Raw genomic sequence first — 18,215 nt, 5'->3', positions numbered from 1 at the left:
ACTAAAGTATTCAAAGAGTTTTCCGAAATTGCAAGACTCGCTCTAGTATGTTATTTATATTGGAAAAGATATTCAAAAAGCCTTATTTGTTAAGTTGCAATAGTTACTCCCACAAAAGAGCCATTAGCCCTTTGCATGTACAAAACAACTTCAGATACATCCACTATCTGAAGATGACACATGCTTTTTGTTCGTTTGTTTTTGAAAGAAATATCTAACAAGCATATCAACAATACCGATTTTCAGTCAATATGATGGGATATTCAAACTTGATAAATATTGGGTTGATTACCTCTTAGTGTGAATAGATATGATCTTACAAAGAAAGTTATTTTCAACAGAAAGCCAGAAAGATTTTATCCACTTTGTGTTTCACGGGAATAACCAGAGAGCAATACCTATTTAGTCCAGTTGGTCAAACTCACTCCATGAGCATATGTTAAATGTATAACACATTTAAGAGGTCAAATACATATTTTGTACCGACAGTCATCATACAGCACTAATTTACTACCAAAATATGTCTGAATCTTCTCACCTGACATATAATAAGAGCTGAAAGCAGTCTCTTTTATCTAACTTAATATGGTAAATCCTTTGATTCTGATGATATTATTTGACAAATAAAATGTACAAAAGGGTGGTCCAACTGAAATGACATGACAGAATACTGATAAATAAAAACATTGCAACAAAGTTACCTCTTTTCAGCCTCACCCTGTCCACATTGGCAAGCAACATTGCAACAGCACATGCACACATATACACACACACACATATGCACACATGTACACACACCTATACATACATGCTAAATTCAGGATTTATTGTACAAAAAAGTTCAAATAAAAAATTAATGATTAGTACAAATAATAATTTGCCTTACTACAAAAAATACACAATCCAGTCACCACAGATGTTACATTATACCAGCCTATCCACATGGGACCACTTAATTTAAATTTAATTACTTAATTAACGAATTAATTCAATTGTTTGGTGCTAATACTAAGGCTGGAACTCAGGAACTGTCTCTGTCCCAGAATTTGTTATTTTTTTTGTTTTAGTTTTCTCAAGGATATCATTTTACTGCTTGTACCACATCTCCAGTTCTAGCTTTGGTGGTTTCTTTCAAAGCAGAATCTAATGGACTTTTTTTTTTTGTTTGGTCTGGTTTCAAACCACAATCCTCAGACTTCATCTTTCTGATTAGGTAGGATTAATGACATGAGCCACCAGCGTGGCTTCTGCTTTTTCCTCTATAGTTATCTATTGCACATACTTAGATAGTAATTTAAAAATGAGAGTATAGAAGCAAGATGTACATGATGATTTTGTCCTGTCATAAATTCCAGTTAGTAATGTAAATTTCTTCTTAAGAACATACACAAAAAATACCATGATATAGTATAAGAGAACTCACAATTGGACATATGAGCTTTAAGAGCTTTCTAATAGATCCATTATTTATTGGTACCCAACATTAGAAAAAAAGTGTATAATCTAGTACTAAAATAGAAGTCCTTTACATGAATGACAAGTTACATTCCATGTTTTTTTAAAGACACTTGTTTTCATCTAAAAAAATAGGCCTGTCTATTTTCTTCATGTGGTTTCAATGATTGAAGGTGCTTAATGAGAAATAAAAATGTATTAGTAGTTCTTTGCTATCAATTAAATCTCACTTTGTCTTTTTGGAGAATATAATGATCAAAGCAATAGTTGAGAATCAGCAAGCAATTGTTCAGAATCATGCTTCCAGTGCAAGTGGATCAACAGTAAGTAATGCTCAATACCATTTTCCACAAAGTTTTGTCACAGATACAATCAGCCTGACTACTTTTGCTGCTTTCCTAGCCTGGATCTATTCCTTCATTGTACGTGAAAAGTGTGATTCAACTGATTTCATACAGATCTGTTCCTAGAATTATCAAGGATTTAGATTCTTGTCTGTAATAAGATTAAACCTACATCTCTTCATGTAGGCTGCTAAAAATGTATTTACCAAATTCAAGTAAATACATAAATTCTATTTCCATCTTTTTTAAAACATAAAATTCTGTTTGCTCTATAAATTGATCAGAGGCATGCATTTGTGGCTATCTAGGTCATTGCACATGTGTCTCTCTTCCCCTCTCTTTAATGTTTCTCACAGATAATAGGATTGCTCTATAATTATTGTAATTTATTTTGCTTTTATATTTTTGGTTGCATCATTTTACTTTCTGCTCTGCCATTTCCCAAATCATTTATATAGAAGGCATTATTTCATCTTTTCTCATTCATAGAATAAGCTGCACATGAAGACACTACTGGTCCTTATTTTCAGTCTGTATCTTTGAATACGGAGGAAAATCTTTCCTCTGCTATCCATCAATTCCCTACTCTCCAGTTAGAATAATTTCGAATAGTAAAAATGGAAAAAGGGAAAATAAATCATGGTGAAAAAACAGATGCAGAAAATTCACAGGATTTTTCTGAACAGTTCAACTAATGTGAACTATTAGGGAAATACATGGACGCCTCATTCCCACTGTCACTCAAAGTCTCTAGTTAGGCAATTTTTAGGAATATGAGGAACCTGATGAAAAAGTGAGGAATGGTATCAATTGCAAAAAAAATGGAGAAGGATCCATGCAAATTTCTTCTTTGGGCTGCTGAAAATAATCAGGTTATTACAGTGCAGAGACTACTTTCCAAAAAGGCCACTCATGTGAATACTAGGGATGACGATGAGTATACCCATATTCATCAAGAAGCCTACAGTGGACACTTAGACACTGTCCATGAGTTGTTGCCTCAAGCAGCAGATATTCATGCAATAACTGTAGATGGTTGGACAACCCTGTGCAGTGCTTATATGTGGAATAATACTATAGTGGCTTTTTTCTTACTTCATTATGATGCAGATACCAATGACCCCCTTGCATCTTGCTGCTGGGAATAGAGATAACAAAGACATGTTGGATCTGCTTCTGTTGAACCATTATGTCAAATCAGGTCTGAAAAACAACTTGGAAAAACTGTATTTGATATTGCAAAAGGATAAGTATGTATCAATATCTCTTTGAAGTTTTGTAAGGCTGCACAAATTGCTCTCCTAAGTCATAATAGTTCGGTTAACTTTATTAAATTTCAAAAATGCCATTGCATACTTTGTTTCCATACAAAATATTTTCAGAATCCAAATAACAACAATAGCTTATTGTAACAATTAATAGATTCCATGGAAGTCTTCCAAGTGAATTGCCTGACTTTTATGTCAAAATGTATTCAAGAGTTAGTTGTATATATCTATAATGATTTCTGGAGAGTTTTGGTATTTTTATTGTAATTAAGTGGTTACATAATTTCCCTAATTTCACAGTATTGTGGAATAGTGATGCTCAGTTAAAGTCACAAACACATTCTAACATTTCTGGAGCAAATTGTCTATCACAGTCTTTAACATTCATGAGTTCTATGAGCTTTGCGATACAGTTATTCCTTCCACATTGGTTGGTATGTACATTTCTTTTGTTTTGTATAACATCAGCTGTTCCTGTTTTCCCACTTGTTTCCTCCCTCCCATCCCTGCCATTAACTTGCTTTGTTCATTTTGGTCAATGTCCATTGCAGCTGATAGGTTTTTCCCTTATTCCCTCTAGTTCTATGTCATCTTCCTGGTTCCCCTCCATTGTACACATATACAACATACATGTGATCAGCAGCATGGGGTTATTTAGTACAGATTTGACCAGATTGTTTCTTAAGTCCTGTTAATTTTGTCATATTACCTAACATTTTGGTTTTAACATCCACTTATCAGTGAGACCATGTACTGTTTGTCTCTTTGCTCTTGGCTTACCTTGCTCAACATGATCACCTTCTAGCTCCATCCATTTCCCTGCAAATGCCATTATTTTGTCATTTCTAATGGCTGCATAATATTCCATTGTGTATAGATACCACAATTTTGGGATCCATTCTTCTGTGGTGGGACATCTGGGTTGTTTCCATATTCTGGTTATTACCAACAGTATGGCAATAAACAAGGAGGTGCATGTGTCCTTGTATACTGGTTCCTGTTGTTCAGGATGGATGCCTAGAAGTGGTATGACTGGGTCATAATGGAGGTCAATATTTAGCTTTCTTAGGACCCCCCAGACTGTTTTCCAAAGTGGTTGTATGAGTGTACATTACCAACAGCAGTGTAGTAGGGTTCCTCTTTCTCCGCATACCCTCCAGCATTTGTCATTGGCTGACTTGAGGATGTGGGACATTCTGACTGGGGTAAGGTGGTATCTCATGGTTTCTTTATTTACATGTCCTTCAAAACCAGGGATGGTGAACATTTCCTCATGTGTTTCTTTGCCATTTTTATCTCTTCTTCTGAGAAGTCTCTCTTTAGTTCCCTTGTCCATTTAGTAATTGGTTTGTTAGCTCTGGGAGGGATTAGTTTCTTGAGTTACCTGTATATACTGGATATTAACCCCTTGTTGGATATATTGCTGGTAAATATTTTCCCAATTAATTGGTTGTTTTTCTAGCTTTGCAGAAGCTTTTTATTTTAAGGTAGTACCATTTGTCGTGTCTCACTCCAGTTTGTTGTGACCCTGGGACTCTGTTGATGAAATTCTTTCCTAGGCCTCTAAGTTCAAGTGTCTCTCCTACTCTGCCTGCAGAGGTTTCAGAGATTCAGGTTTAATGCTAAGGTCTTTAATCCATTTTGAGCTGATGTTGGTGTATGGTGATATGCTGGGGTCCACTTTTATTCTTCTGCATACGGCCACCTGTGGAGAGCTGCGGGAGCCATGACCAAAGCCGGCCACAAAAGCAACATTGTAGCTAAAATGGTGGGGCCGCGTGGGGCAGCTGCAACCTAAGATGGCGCGGGTTCCCGCCTTCTGTCTTCCCAGTGACGAGTGCTCTCTCTAAAAATCAACTCCTTATATGGCTATGACTTGGCTCCTAGTTTGCTTCCGTGTTTGCAGCCCTATCGGTATATGCCATGTGGCGCTTCCGGATTGGCCATTCAGGAGGCTTATAACCAGAGCACGGGGGCGGAGGGGAAAGAGAAGCAGGAAGAAGCAGGAAGAAGCTGGCAGGAGAGAAGTGGGAGAGAAGTTTGTTACAAGGTTCCTGAATAAACTGCATTGAGAAGAATCCCGGGTCGCGTCTTCCTTGCTGGTCGAGGTGGTCGCGACAGCTGGCGGCCCATACGGGGAATTCAGAACTCTCTGCGGTCAGGTGCACCGGTAAGTTCCCAGGAAAAGCGGGAATCCGAGACAAGAGCGGGGGTAAGTTCCCAGGTGAAGTGGGAATCCGCGATTAAAGCAGGCATAATACGGGGCTCTTCTCTGTAGATAAAAGAGAGAGCGGAAAGCTGGGAAGAAATAAAATACAGGCCTAAAGTGAAAGTAACAAAAAATAAAATTTTTATTAACTAAGATTGGCGCCGCGAGGTCACATCCAATTTTTCTGGCCCTGGAAGAGCTACTACGCTCAAAAGGACTAAAGTTAAAGAAGGGTACTTACAGAGGTTCCTTGAAGAATGCAACATTGTAGCTCCTTGGTTCATAGTGTCCGGGAGCCTTACCTCAAAGGAAATGATGTTACAAATTGGCTACTGCCCAGGGCAAGGACTGGGAAAAAACTTGCAAGGCTGTAAAGAGCCTATTGATGCCCACCAAAAACTTGATAGTCATAAGCTGGGTTTTTCATAGGGGCCTCTGAGAATCATATTTGAAAGAGTTATATTTTACTGTTCATCATTGTCATACCTTGCAACAAGCATTTAGATATTTAAAGGATCTATTAAATTAGCATTGAATTTGGACAAAACATAACCAAACTGCAGGCCTATTTTCTTTCATACCTAATTAGAAATAAAAGCTAGAAGTTCTTTAAATTCAGTAGGCCAGTAACAGCTTATAATTATCTTTCTTTAATTGACTCTTCTGCTGTCAGCTTTCTAATGACTTTATTTTCGAAGTTCCTGCTCAGGAACTTGAGGAAAAAATGCTTGGATTCAGGTTGATTTTGAATGTAAGTTTCCTATAACTCAAACACAAATTTTAATTAGTTTTAATTGGATCCTAAGTGTTTTGAATTTCTTGATTGATATAGTAGGATAGTAGAATGATTCAAGTTTCATAGACTCACGAACATTAGAAGACAGTACAGGGTACATTTATGTAATGCTAAGATCTTTTGATATGTAACTTCTTAATCTACTTCAGGAGTGAACAGTCTTAAATTGTGCATTCCAATGATCTGTATCAAATACTGGAAAGTTTTAACATAAGCTTTCAATTAACACATTTTTAAGTACTAAGTGATACTAGGAAATGTTTAATAGAGTAAAGAGTAGAGTTTTTAAAGTTTTACTTAGTTATTTGCAGTTATACTTAGGACTGACATATTCTTTTGAAAAGAAGTGAAATTTGTTTTTCTAAGTGATGAAGAAAATTGTGATATTTGTAAAAAGCAGGTACTATGTATGTATGTGCTTGCACTAATGAAACCTGCTTTTATGCTACCTGCTGGAGTTCTCAGTATCCGTTAGCTATAGTTGCACGCATCCTATGTTGGGTGCCTGTGCCAGTAGATGCTTCTCAAGCTGTAACCTTGTTTAGGCATAAGAGAGATTTTGGCATCACTGTGGCCATTGTAACTGCTATAGCTGTGGCTGCTGGGGTACGATGGCTGCTGCTGTTGCCATGTCACATACTGTGCAGATGGCTCAGACTTTAAATAACTTGTCGGCTACTACAGCCAGAGCTCTGGATTTACAACAAGCAGCCAATGCACAAGTAAAAGGAAGACTAATGCTGCTAAATCAAAGGGTTGAACTTGTGCAGGAGCAGGTTGATGTCCTGTGGCAGTTGGCTCAGCTGGGATGTGTTCAAAAATATGAAGGGCTTTGTATTACTGCTATTCAGTAATATAACTATACCCAAGCAGCAAATTTGTCTAAACAACTGTCAAGTTATCTTTTACGCAACTTGACGGGGGAATTCGACCAATTGATGTTGCAGCTACGATTGGCCATTGTCGAGATAAACTCTACCCGGATGGATGATGCCCTGTTACAAGATTTTTCCTCCTGGATTTTGACAGCTGTGGATCATTTGAAGGGGGGAAATGGGCTCCCTTATTGGTATCCTGGCATTGGTGATCTTATTGTGCCTGTGGTGCATATACCGGGTTAGGAGCTCACAGCGCAGAAGTATGGCTACGGTGGTCCAGGCCTTCACTGCCATTGAGGCCGGACAGTCCCCCTACACATGGCTTGCCACGTTAAAGAAATAGCACAGGGTGTGAGGCAAACGCACTGCACTTGGGAATCAGTCCCTGGCGTGAGCCAAAGAAGAGCATGTTGGGTTGCAAGTGGGTTGATGCCCAAGATCCCACCTCTGCAAAAAAGGCATCGGACGGGCCTGGTCATCACTGGGGAAGGCACCGCTCAGGCGAAGAACAGTGCAAGGTCCTCTCATTAATGTTTTAGACAGAGGACCAACCTCTACTCTTACCTGTTGCTTAATAAAACAAAAAAGGGGGGGCTGTGGAGAGCTGCGGGAGCCATGAACAAAGATGGCTGCAAAAGCAACATTGTAGCTAAAATGGCGGGGCCATGTGGTGTGGCTGCGACCTAAGATGGCGCGGGCTCCCGCCTTCCGTCTTCCCAGTGACGAGTGCTCTCTGTAAAAAACAACTCCTTATATGTGTATGACTTGGCTCCTAGTTTGCTTCCATGTTTGCAGCCTTATCGGTATATGCCACGTGGCGCTTCGGGATTGGCCATCCAGGAGGCTTATAACCAGAGCACGGGGGCGGAGGGGAAAGAGAAGCAGGAAGAAGCAAGAAGAAGCGGCCAGGAGAGAAGTGGGAGAGAAGCTTGTTACAAGGTTCCTGAATAAACCGCATTGAGAAGAATCCTGGGTCGCGTCTTCCTTGCTGGTCGAGGTGGTCGCGACAGCCACCCAGTTTTCCCAGCACTAGTGGTTGAAGAGGCTGTGATTCTTCCATGTCTGACTTTGGTTCCTTTGTCAAATATCAGCTGACTGTAGGCATGTGGATTTATTTCTGGATCTTCTATTCTATTCTATTGTTCTTCGAGTCTGTGTTTGTGCCAGTACCATGCTGTCTTTGTTATTATGGCTCTATAGTAGAGTTTGAAGTACGACATGGATATAACTCCCATGTTGTCTTTATATGCTAGAATTGTTTTGGATATTCTAGGTTTTTGTGGTTCCAAATGAATTTTTGGACTGTTTTCTGTATTTCAGAGAAATACATCATTGAGATTTTAATAGGAATTGCATTGAATTTGTATATTAATTTGGGCAGAATTGCCATTTTCAGTATATTTCTGCCTATCCAAGAGCATGGGAGGTCTTTCCATTTCCTAGTGTCTTCGGTAATTTTTTTCTTTAACTTTTTATAGTTTTCATTAAATATTACTTTTACGTCTTTGGTTAGGTTAGTTTCTGAATATTTTATTTTGGGGGATGTTATTGTGAATAGGCTTGCTTTCCTTTATTTCCCTCTCTGCTTGTACATTGTCAGTGTACAGGAATGCAACTGATTTTTGTGGGTTGATTTTATATCCTGCTACTTTGCCGAAGTGATTCATGATTTCTAAGAGTTTTGGGGATGGAATTTTTCGAATCGTGAAGGTATAGTATGATGTCATCTGCAAAAAGGGATAGTTTAATTTCTTCTTTCCATATACAGATATTTTAATGTCTTTTTCTTGCCTTATTGACCTGGCTAAGAGTTCCAGGGCTATATTGAACAGGAGTATAGACAGTGCGCATCCTTGCCTTGTTCCTGATTTTAAGAGAATTGGTTGTAGCTTTTCCCCATTAAGTATAGTATTAGCTATTGGTCTGTCTTAAATGGCTTTTAATGTTTTAAGAAATGTTCCTTCTATTCCTATTGCCTCCAGAGCTTTTAGCAGGAATGAATGTTGAATTTTATCAAAAACCTTTTCTGCATTTGTGGAGATAATCATGTGATTCTTGACCTTGGCTCTGTTGATGTGTTGGATTATATTTATTGACTTAAGTATGTTAAACCATCCCTGAATCTCTGGGATGAAGCCTACTTGGTTTTAGTGTATGGGTTTTTTTTATGTGTTTCTGGATTCTGTTAGCTAGAATCTTGTTAATGACCTTTGCACCTGTTTTCATCAAGGAAATTGGCCTGTAATTCTCCTTTTTGGTTGGGTCTTTGCCTGGTTTGGGGATGAGTGTGATATTGGCTTCGTAGAATGTGTTTGGGATAGCTCCCTCCTTCTCTGTTTCTCTGAAGAGCTTGAAGAGAATAGGTGTTAGTTCTTCTTTAAAGGACGTATAGAATTCTGTTATGAATCCATCTGGTCCTGGGTTTTTTTTTTTGTTGTTGGAAGACCTCTGATTGCTTCCTGTATCTCGTTGTAGGATATTGGCTTATTTAATTGATTTACTTCTTCCTTGCTCAATTTGGGAAACTTGTATTTCTCTGAAAATGCATCCATTTCTGCCAGGTTTTCTTTCTTTAGAGGGTATAACTTTTCAAAGTAGTTCGTTAAAATTGTTTGGGCATCTTGGGTATGTGTTGTGATTTTTCCCATGGCATCCCTAATCCTGTTAAAATGGGTTTCCTGTCTTCTTTTTTAAATTAATCTTGCCAAATATCTATCAATTTTATTTATTTTTTCAACCAGCTTTTTGTTTGGTTAATTTTGGCTATGATTCTCCAAATCTCTATTTCAATAATCTCCGCTCTTAATTTGGTTATCTGGCTCTTTAATAACTTTAGGTTCCATTTTTTCATGTTTTTCTAGCTGTTTTAATTGCAACATGAGATTATTTTCTTGGTCTGTCTCTATTTTCTTGATGTGGGCACTGATGGCAATAAATTTGTCCATCAGTACTGCGTTTGCTGTGTCCCAAAAGGTTTTTGCGAGGTATTTTCATTTTCATTGTGTTGTAGGAATTTTTTAATTTCTTCTTTAATCACTTCCATTACTCAGGCATTGCTTTGAAGTGAGCTGTTAAATTTCCATGTATTTGAGTAATTTCTGCAGTATGTTTTGTTATTGAGAACTAGCTTGATTCCACTATGGTCAGATAGGATACAGGGGATTATGTCAATCTCCTTGAATTTGCTTAAGTTTCTTGCATGAACTATTATATGGTCTATTTTGGAGAAAGTACCATGAGCTGCTGAGAAGAAAGTGTACTGTGTTGTTTTTAGGGTGAAATACTTGGTAAATGTCAGTTCTGCTTGAAGTATGGCCTCATTAATTCAATAGCTTCTTTGCCAATACTCTGGTTGGTAGACCTGTCCTTTGGTGAGAGTGGGGTGTTGAAAGTCTCCTAGTATTATCATATTGGATCTATTTTATTCTGTATGTTTGAGAGTATTTGCTTAACATATTTGGGTGAACTGATGTTTGGGGAATGATAAGTAGATGATGGTAATATCCTCCTCTTGTATTGTTCCCTGTATTAATATGTAGTGTCCATCCTTGTCTTTTTGTATTGATTTTAGTTTTTTTTTTTACTGTTGATTGGATCTTTTTTTAAATTTTTTATTGTAAAGATACTATACAGAGGTTACAATTACATGAGCAAAGTAATGAGTACACTTCCTATTGAGCATTGTTACCCCCTCTATTGTTTTCCCCCTACCATTCCTTCCCTCCTTACTTCCCTGAGGTTCTTTCTTTTTATTGTGATTAAGTGATTACATAACTTCCCAAATTTCACAGTATTGTGAAATAATGATGCTCATTTAAAGTCACAAGTTCATTCTAACTTTCCTGGAGCAAATTATCTATCACAGTCTATAACATATAACGGTGTACACAATACAACATACATGTGATCAGCGGTATGGGGATATTTAGTAGTGTTTTGACCAGATGAGTGGGAGTTCTTTGTTTCTTAAGTCCTGTTAATTTTGTCGTATCACCTAACATTTTGGATTTAGAATCCACTTATCAGGGAAACCATGTACCGTTTGTCTCTTTGCTCTTGGCTTAACTTGCTCAACATGATCACCTTCTAGCTCCATCCATTTCCCTGCAAATGCCATTATTTTGTCATTTCTAATGGCTGCATAATATTCCATTGTTTGTAGATACCACAATTTTTGGATACATTCATCTGTGGTGGGGCATCTGGGTTGTTTCCATATCCTAGCTATTGTGAACAGTGCTGCAATAAACATTGTGGTGCACGTGTCATTGTATATTGGTTCCTGTTGTTCAGGGTAGATGCCTAAAAGTGGTATGACTGGGTTATAAGGGAGATCAATCTTTATCTTTCTAAGGACCTTCCAGAGTGCTTTCCAAAGTGGTTGTATAAGTGTACATTCCCATCAGCAGTGTAATGGGGTTCCTCTTTCTCCACATCCCCTCCAGCAATTGTCGTTGGCTGATTTGTGGATGTGTGACATTCTGACTGGGGTAAGGTGGTATCTCATGGTTGTCTTTATTTGCGTTTCCTTCACCACCAGGGATGATGAACATTTCCTCATGTGTTTCTTTGCCATTTTTATTTCTTCCTCTAAGAAGTCCCTCTTTACTTCCCTTGCCCATTTAGTAATTGATTTGTTAGGTTTAGGAGGGATTAGTTTCTTGAGTTCCCTGTATATACTGGATGTTAACTCCTTGTCTGATATATTGCTGGTAAATATTTTTCCCAATTAGTTATTTGTCTTTCTAGCTTGGTTGCAATAGATTTAGCTGTGCAGGAGCTTTTTATTTTAAAGTAGTCCCATTTGTTGAGTCTCTCTCCAATTTGTTGTGATCCTGGGACTCTGTTCAAGAAGTTCCTTCCTGTGCCTATTAGTTCAAGTGTCTCTCTTACTCTGTCCTGCAGTAGTTTCAGAGATTCAGTTTTAATGTTAATATCTTTAATCTATTTTGAGTTGATATTGGTCCATGGTGATAGGCTGGGGTCCATTTTTAGTTTTCTGCATGGGGCAGCCCAGTTTTCCCAGCACTAGTGGTTGAAGAGGCTGTGTTTCTTCCATTGTATGTCTTGGGCTCCTTTGTCTATTATCAGCTGGCTGTAGGCCTGTGGATTTATTTCTGGATCTTCTATTCTGTTCCATTGGTCTTCTGATCTGTTTTTGTGCTAGTACCATGCTGTCTATATTATTATAGCTCTGTAGTATAGTTTGAAGTGCAGCATGGATATCCCTCCCATTTTGTCTTTGTTCCCTAGAATTGGTTTGGCTATTCTAGGTCTTTTGTTGTTCCATATGAATTTTTGGACTATTTTCTGTATTTTAGTGATGTAAGTCATTAGGATTTTAATAGGAATTGCATTGAATTTGTATATTAAGTTTGGCAATATTGCCATCTTCACTATATTAAGTTGGCCTATCCAAGAGCATGGGAGGTCTTTCCATTTCCTAGTGTCTTCTGAAATTTCTTTCTTTATCTTTTTATAGTCTTCATTAAATAGTTCTTTTACATCTTTGGTTAGGTTAATTCCAAAATATTGTATTTTTGGGGATGTTATTGTGAATAGGATTACTCCCTTTATTTCCCTCTCTTCTTGTACATTGTCAGTGTACAGGAAGGCAGCTGATTTTTGTGGGTTTATTTTGTATCCTGCTACTTTGCCGAAGTGATTTATGATTTCTAAGAGTTTGGGGATGGAATTTTTGGGATCATGAAAGTATAGTATCATGTTGTCTGAAAAAAGGAATAGTTTAACCTCTTCTTTCCCTATGCGGATCCCTTTCATGTATTTTTCTTGTCTTATTGACCTGGCTAAGGGTTCCAGGACTATATTGAAGAGCAGTGGAGACAGTTGGCATCTTTGCCTTCTTTCTGATTTTAGGAGAATTGGTTGTAGCTTTTCCCCATTAAGTATAATATTGTCTATTGGTCTGTCATAAATGGTTTTATTGTTTTAAGAAATGTTGCTGCTATTTCTGTTTTCTCCAGAGCCTTTAGCATGAATGAATGTTGAATTTTATTAAAGGCCTTTTCTGCATCTGTGGTGAAAATCATGTGATTCTTGACTTTGGCTCTATTGATGGGTTGGATTATATTTATTGACTTACAGAATAAAATAGATCCCAATACGATAATACTAGGAGACTTCAACACACCGCTCTCACCAAAGGACAGGCCTACCAACCAGAGGATTGGCAAAGAAGCTACCAAATTAAGTGAGGCCATACTTCAAGCGGAATTAACTGACATCTACCGAGTATTTCACTGTAAAACAACACAGTACACATTCTTCTCAGCAGCTCATGGAACTTTCTCCAAAATAGACCATATCATAGTTCATGCAAGGAACTTAAGCAAATACAAAGGGACGACATAATCCCCTGTATCCTATCTGACCATAGTGGAATCAAGCCAGTTCTCAATAACAAAGCATACCACAGAAATTTCTCTAATACATGCAAATTGAACAGCACACTCCATAGCAAATGCCTGGGTAATGGAAGAGATCAGAGAAGAAATAAAACATTTCCTACAACTCAATGAAAATGAAAAAAATCTCACAAAGAAACTTGTGGGACACAGCAAAATCAGTCCTGAGGGGCAAATTTATTGCCCTCATTGCCCAAATCAAGAAAATGGAGACAGACCAAGTAAATAATCTCATGTTGCAATTAAAACAGCTAGAAAAACAAGAAAAAATGGAACGTAAAGTTACTAGACGGAGCCAGATAACCAAATTAAGAGCAGAGATTAACCAATTAGAAAATAAAAAAAATTACAGCCAAAATTAACCAAACAAAAAGCTGGTTCTTTGAAAAAATAAACAAAATTGATGGACCATTTGCAAGATTAATTAAAAAAGGAAGAGAGGAAAGCCATTGTAACAGGATTCGGGATGCCACGGGAAAAATCATAACATGTACCCAAGATATCCAAACAATCCTAATGGACTATTTTCAAAAGTTATAATCTCTAAAGGAAGAAAACCTGGTAGATATTGATGCATTTTTAGAAAAATCCAAGTTGCCCAAACTGAGCAAAGAAGAAACCAATTAAATAAGCCAATATCCTACAAGGAGATACAGGAAGCTATCAAAAGTCTTCCAAACAAAAAAGCCCAGGACCAGATAGATTCATAGCAAAATTCTATAAGACCTTTAAAGAAGAACTAATACCCACATTCCTCAAGCTCTTCAGAGAAACAGAGAAGGAGGGAGCTATCCCAAACTCATTCTATGAAGCCAATATCACACTCATCCCCAAACCAGGCAAAGACCCAACCAAAAAGGAGAATTACAGGCCAATTTCCTTGATGAACACAGGTGCAAAGATCCTTAAGATTCTAGCTAAAAGAATCCAGAAACACATTAAAAAAATCATACACTATGACCAGGTAGGCTTCATCCCAGAGATGCAGGGATGGTTTGACATTGTAATGATTTTAATGACAAGTTTATTTTGTCAGATATAAGGATTGCTACGCCTGCTCTCTTACTAGGGGCATTTGATTGGTAGATCCTTTTCTAACCCTTCACTCTGAGTTTGTTTGCATGTTTGGCTTAGAGGTGGGTCTCCTGAAGGCAACAGATGGATGGGTCGTGTTTTAGGATCCAAACTGCAGTTATTTTTCTTTTGATTGGTGAAGTAAGCCCGTTAATCTTAAGAGATAGTATAGAGAGATGCATTATGGTCACTGTTTTTCTTCTTTCCTTTCCTCTGTCCTTGCTCAGATAGACTTCTATTAATGCCTGTCTGGGTGCAGTTCTCTGTTTCTGGTTGCTTTTCTCAGGTTGTGTTCCACCTCTTAGTAGTCTTTGTAACGCTGGCTTAATGTTTATGTATTAATTTAGTTTTTCTTTGCTATTAAAAGTTTTCAGTTCTCCATCGAATGTGAATGCTAGCTTTTCTGAGTATATCGGTCTGGGTTGGCAGTTATTGGCTCTCAGGGCTCATGTGGTACTTTCCCAGGCCTTTCTTGCATTCAGTGTTTGTGTGGAGAGATCTGTAGTGATTCTAATATTTTTCCTATAGTAGTATAGCTCCTTCTTCATTTTTGCTGCATGCAAGATTGTTTCCTTATCATTCAGATCTATCATTTATTCTATAATGTGTCTAGAAATGTTTCTCCTGGGATCCTGCTTGTTAGGTGTTCTAATTATGTGGGTAAGATGTTCTTTTTTGAGATGGGGAAAATTTTCACCGATTATCTTGTGGAATAGGTGTTGCATTCCCTTGCTTTGATATTCCTCACCTTCGTATATGAAGGTTAATTTTCTTGGCACTATCTGCTTGCCCTTGAATTTCCCTTTGGTATAATTTAAGTGAATTTTCCATATCTGTCATTTTTTGTTCCAGTTGATGTATTCTGTCTTCTGAATTCCATTTTGTTCACTCTGTTAACTGTGGCTTCCATTGTGTTTTGCATGGAGGAAATGGACTCATTGTTGATTTCAATGGATTCAATGTTGGTTTTCAAAATACTAATCTCACCTCTTAATGAGGTGTGTACTGCCTCTATTTTGTCACTTATCTCATGGCTTAGTGAGGTGTGTGCTACCTCTATTTTTGCATGCATCTCCTGTTTGATGTCCTGCACCTCTTTTGGTATTTTGACCTAGTGTTCTTTCAAATTCTGGTCTATTTCTCACTTTATTTCTTGAGTCATTGCCTCCAGCATGTCTTGGATGTAGTGTTTGTCTTCCATTCCTGCTTTGCTCCCAGTGGTGCTCTCCCCTGGCTTGCTGCTGGCTTTTAGAGATAGCTTGCTATCCTAGCTGTTGATAAACCTTATAATATTTCTCTGTGATTTTCTCATGGTTATTCAGGGATTATTGCAGACTAATCTGAAATTTTGTTTTGGTCAATAGGTGTCTGTCTTTGCTTGGTTACTGTTTCTGTGCTGGTAGAGGGAGTCTGTACCTGATCTCGATTCTGTTGGGGGCCGACCTCCAGCTGCTGGTCTGACCCACACAGGATTCTCAGCTCTCTGCTGTAGATCACTGGCAGTTCCCGCCGTTAGAAGGGTTGAGCAGCCTAGACTGCTCCTGTTTGTTCCTACAGGTGCTCTTGGCTAGTTTGGATGTGCTGGATGTATTCTCCCAGATGCTGGAGTCTGCTATGGTCTCCTGATGTTTTGTTTTGTTTTACTTTTTTGGCTATTTGTGGGCTTGAACTCTGGTCTTGGGTGCTGTCCTTCAGCTCTTCAACTCAAGGCTGGTACCCTACCATTTGACCCATAGCACCACATCTGGCCCTTTCAGCTTATGTTTTGCTGAGGAATCAGATCCAGGGCCTCTTGCACCTAAGACAACACTGTACTGTTGAGCACCTTACCAGCCTGAGCTCCTGACTATTATCGGGTGCTGGAGGCCTGTGTTGTTCAATTCTTAGCCTAGAATACATGGGTCAGGTTCTTGTGGAGTTTGGGCTTCTCTTGTCCTGAACCCCCCCGCATCTTTTGCTGTCACAGGCATGATTACCAGGAGTGTAGTTCCCTGTTTTTCTCCCCTCTACTGAGGCATATGCTCAGCTTCTGATTTCAGTTGGGAGGAGTTGGTTATGTTGCTCAGGAACCAGATCCCCAGGCCTGGTCCCAGACGCCAGCCTGGGCACTGCTGTTGGACCTGTGCTGCTCTGTTTCCCACCTAGATTACGCAGCTTGGAGTACACAGTTCAAATTTCTTCCACCGTTGGGTTCTTGACCCAGTGGCGCTGTACCAGGCTTGGGCTTTTAAGCTTCCTTCCAGGGTCTCTCTTGTTCTAGCCTGGCCAGCTGAGTGTGATTCATGGGCTGGTGGAGCTCTTGAACAGTTTCTAGTTTTAGTGGGTCCTGTGGTGCAGGTTTTGGGGTAGGGGGTCTGGGGATTCCCACCAGCTCTGGTCTCCCTTGAGGAATACACTGTCCCCTGCGGGGTACTCACCCTGGAGCTATTTGTTTCCATGTGATGTAGGTTGTTGTTGGTTGCCATTGCAGTCAGAGTTCAATTGAGGTGGTTGTGGGCTAGGCTGAGAGGTGGTGGCTCTGTGTGTTTCTTTTCTGTCACTGCCTCCATTGACACTGTTTGGGTCCGCTCCACGGGATGGGCCTCTGGCCTCCACCCGAGGGGTGGGGCAGGGACTCTGTTCAGGTTCTGATTGCTGGGGTTTGTCTCTGTTTGTGCTCTCTGGATCAGCACCACTTCCTTTCAGTTCTTCTGCTCTGGTGTTCTGTGGGCATCTCATGTATCTCTGAGGTTCCTGCCATGGGGCTGAGTGGCTTTGGTGGGATGGAGCCTCTCTGCTCCAATGGAGAGTGAGGGGAATGGGTGGGATCTTTGTGTAAGTTCCCTGCTTGGAGGTTTCTTCATTCGTCAGGATCAGCCGGTCTGACACTGATACCTCAGGGGTCTTTGGTGCCGGTGATCTGCAGACAACTCCCTGTGTATCTGGGCCACCAATAGCTCCCACCAGGCCGGGCTGGCCATGGCTTGGCACGCTGCTTTGTGGCCAATAGACATTGGGGGAGGCGTCTTCAAGCTTCTCTGTTGTGAAATTCTTCTTTTCAACTCCTATTTTTCTCTGGATGTTGATTTTTTTGTTGTTGTCAGTCTCTTGGGGAGATTAAACGTTGGAACTCAAACTCTCTTTTTGGTTGGGGAGAGCTGTGGCGTTCCCCCAGTTCCCCGTCACCATCTTGGACCCCCTCGAGTTTTTGCTTTTTTTTATTCAGAAATAATTTTAATTTATCTGTTGAAATGAGTACTAAAGAAACTAAAGATATTTCTGGTGCTTATGTGAAAAATTATACCTTAAAATATTCTGTATTCTGTTTGTATAATGACCATAATCTATTTTATTCTTTCCTAGATATAAGACTTTGAATTCTACATTGTTTTATAATATATAGGTTCATTAATAAATGTGTCCTTTCAGATTGCATTCCATACCAAAACAGTTTAAGATTCCTTTTTTACTAGGTCTTTATAGTATATTTCTTTGGAATAAAATGACAATGTTGTCTAATTTAAAAGTTTTATAACGATTATGCTATATAAAGGCCTTTCTACGGTGAAGATTTAATACACTGATGTCAAACTAACTTTTATTTATATGGATTACATGTATTGTTACACTAGTAATTTTGTAATCAACTTTTTAATAATTGTTTTTCATTTCTTGCATCTGAAGAATGAAAAATCTGGAATAATTCACAGATTTTCATATCATCCTTTGCAATTGCCATGTTAATCTCTGTATTGGTGTAATTTGGGTTCATGTGCTGCTGAAGCAT

At 38.8% G+C, this 18,215-nt stretch overlaps 1 pseudogene; it reads right to left on the bottom strand.

Moving 5' to 3' along the window:
• Positions 1–18,116: 18,116 nt before the first annotated feature.
• LOC138827401 (U6 spliceosomal RNA) lies at positions 18,117–18,215 on the bottom strand (annotated as a pseudogene).

Source organism: Dipodomys merriami, unplaced genomic scaffold, assembly GCF_024711535.1.
Source record: "Dipodomys merriami isolate MVZ:Mamm:240054 unplaced genomic scaffold, mDipMer1.0.p SCAF_155, whole genome shotgun sequence".
Taxonomy (NCBI): domain Eukaryota; kingdom Metazoa; phylum Chordata; class Mammalia; order Rodentia; family Heteromyidae; genus Dipodomys; species Dipodomys merriami.
This window is presented reverse-complemented; position numbering and strand designations above follow the sequence as displayed.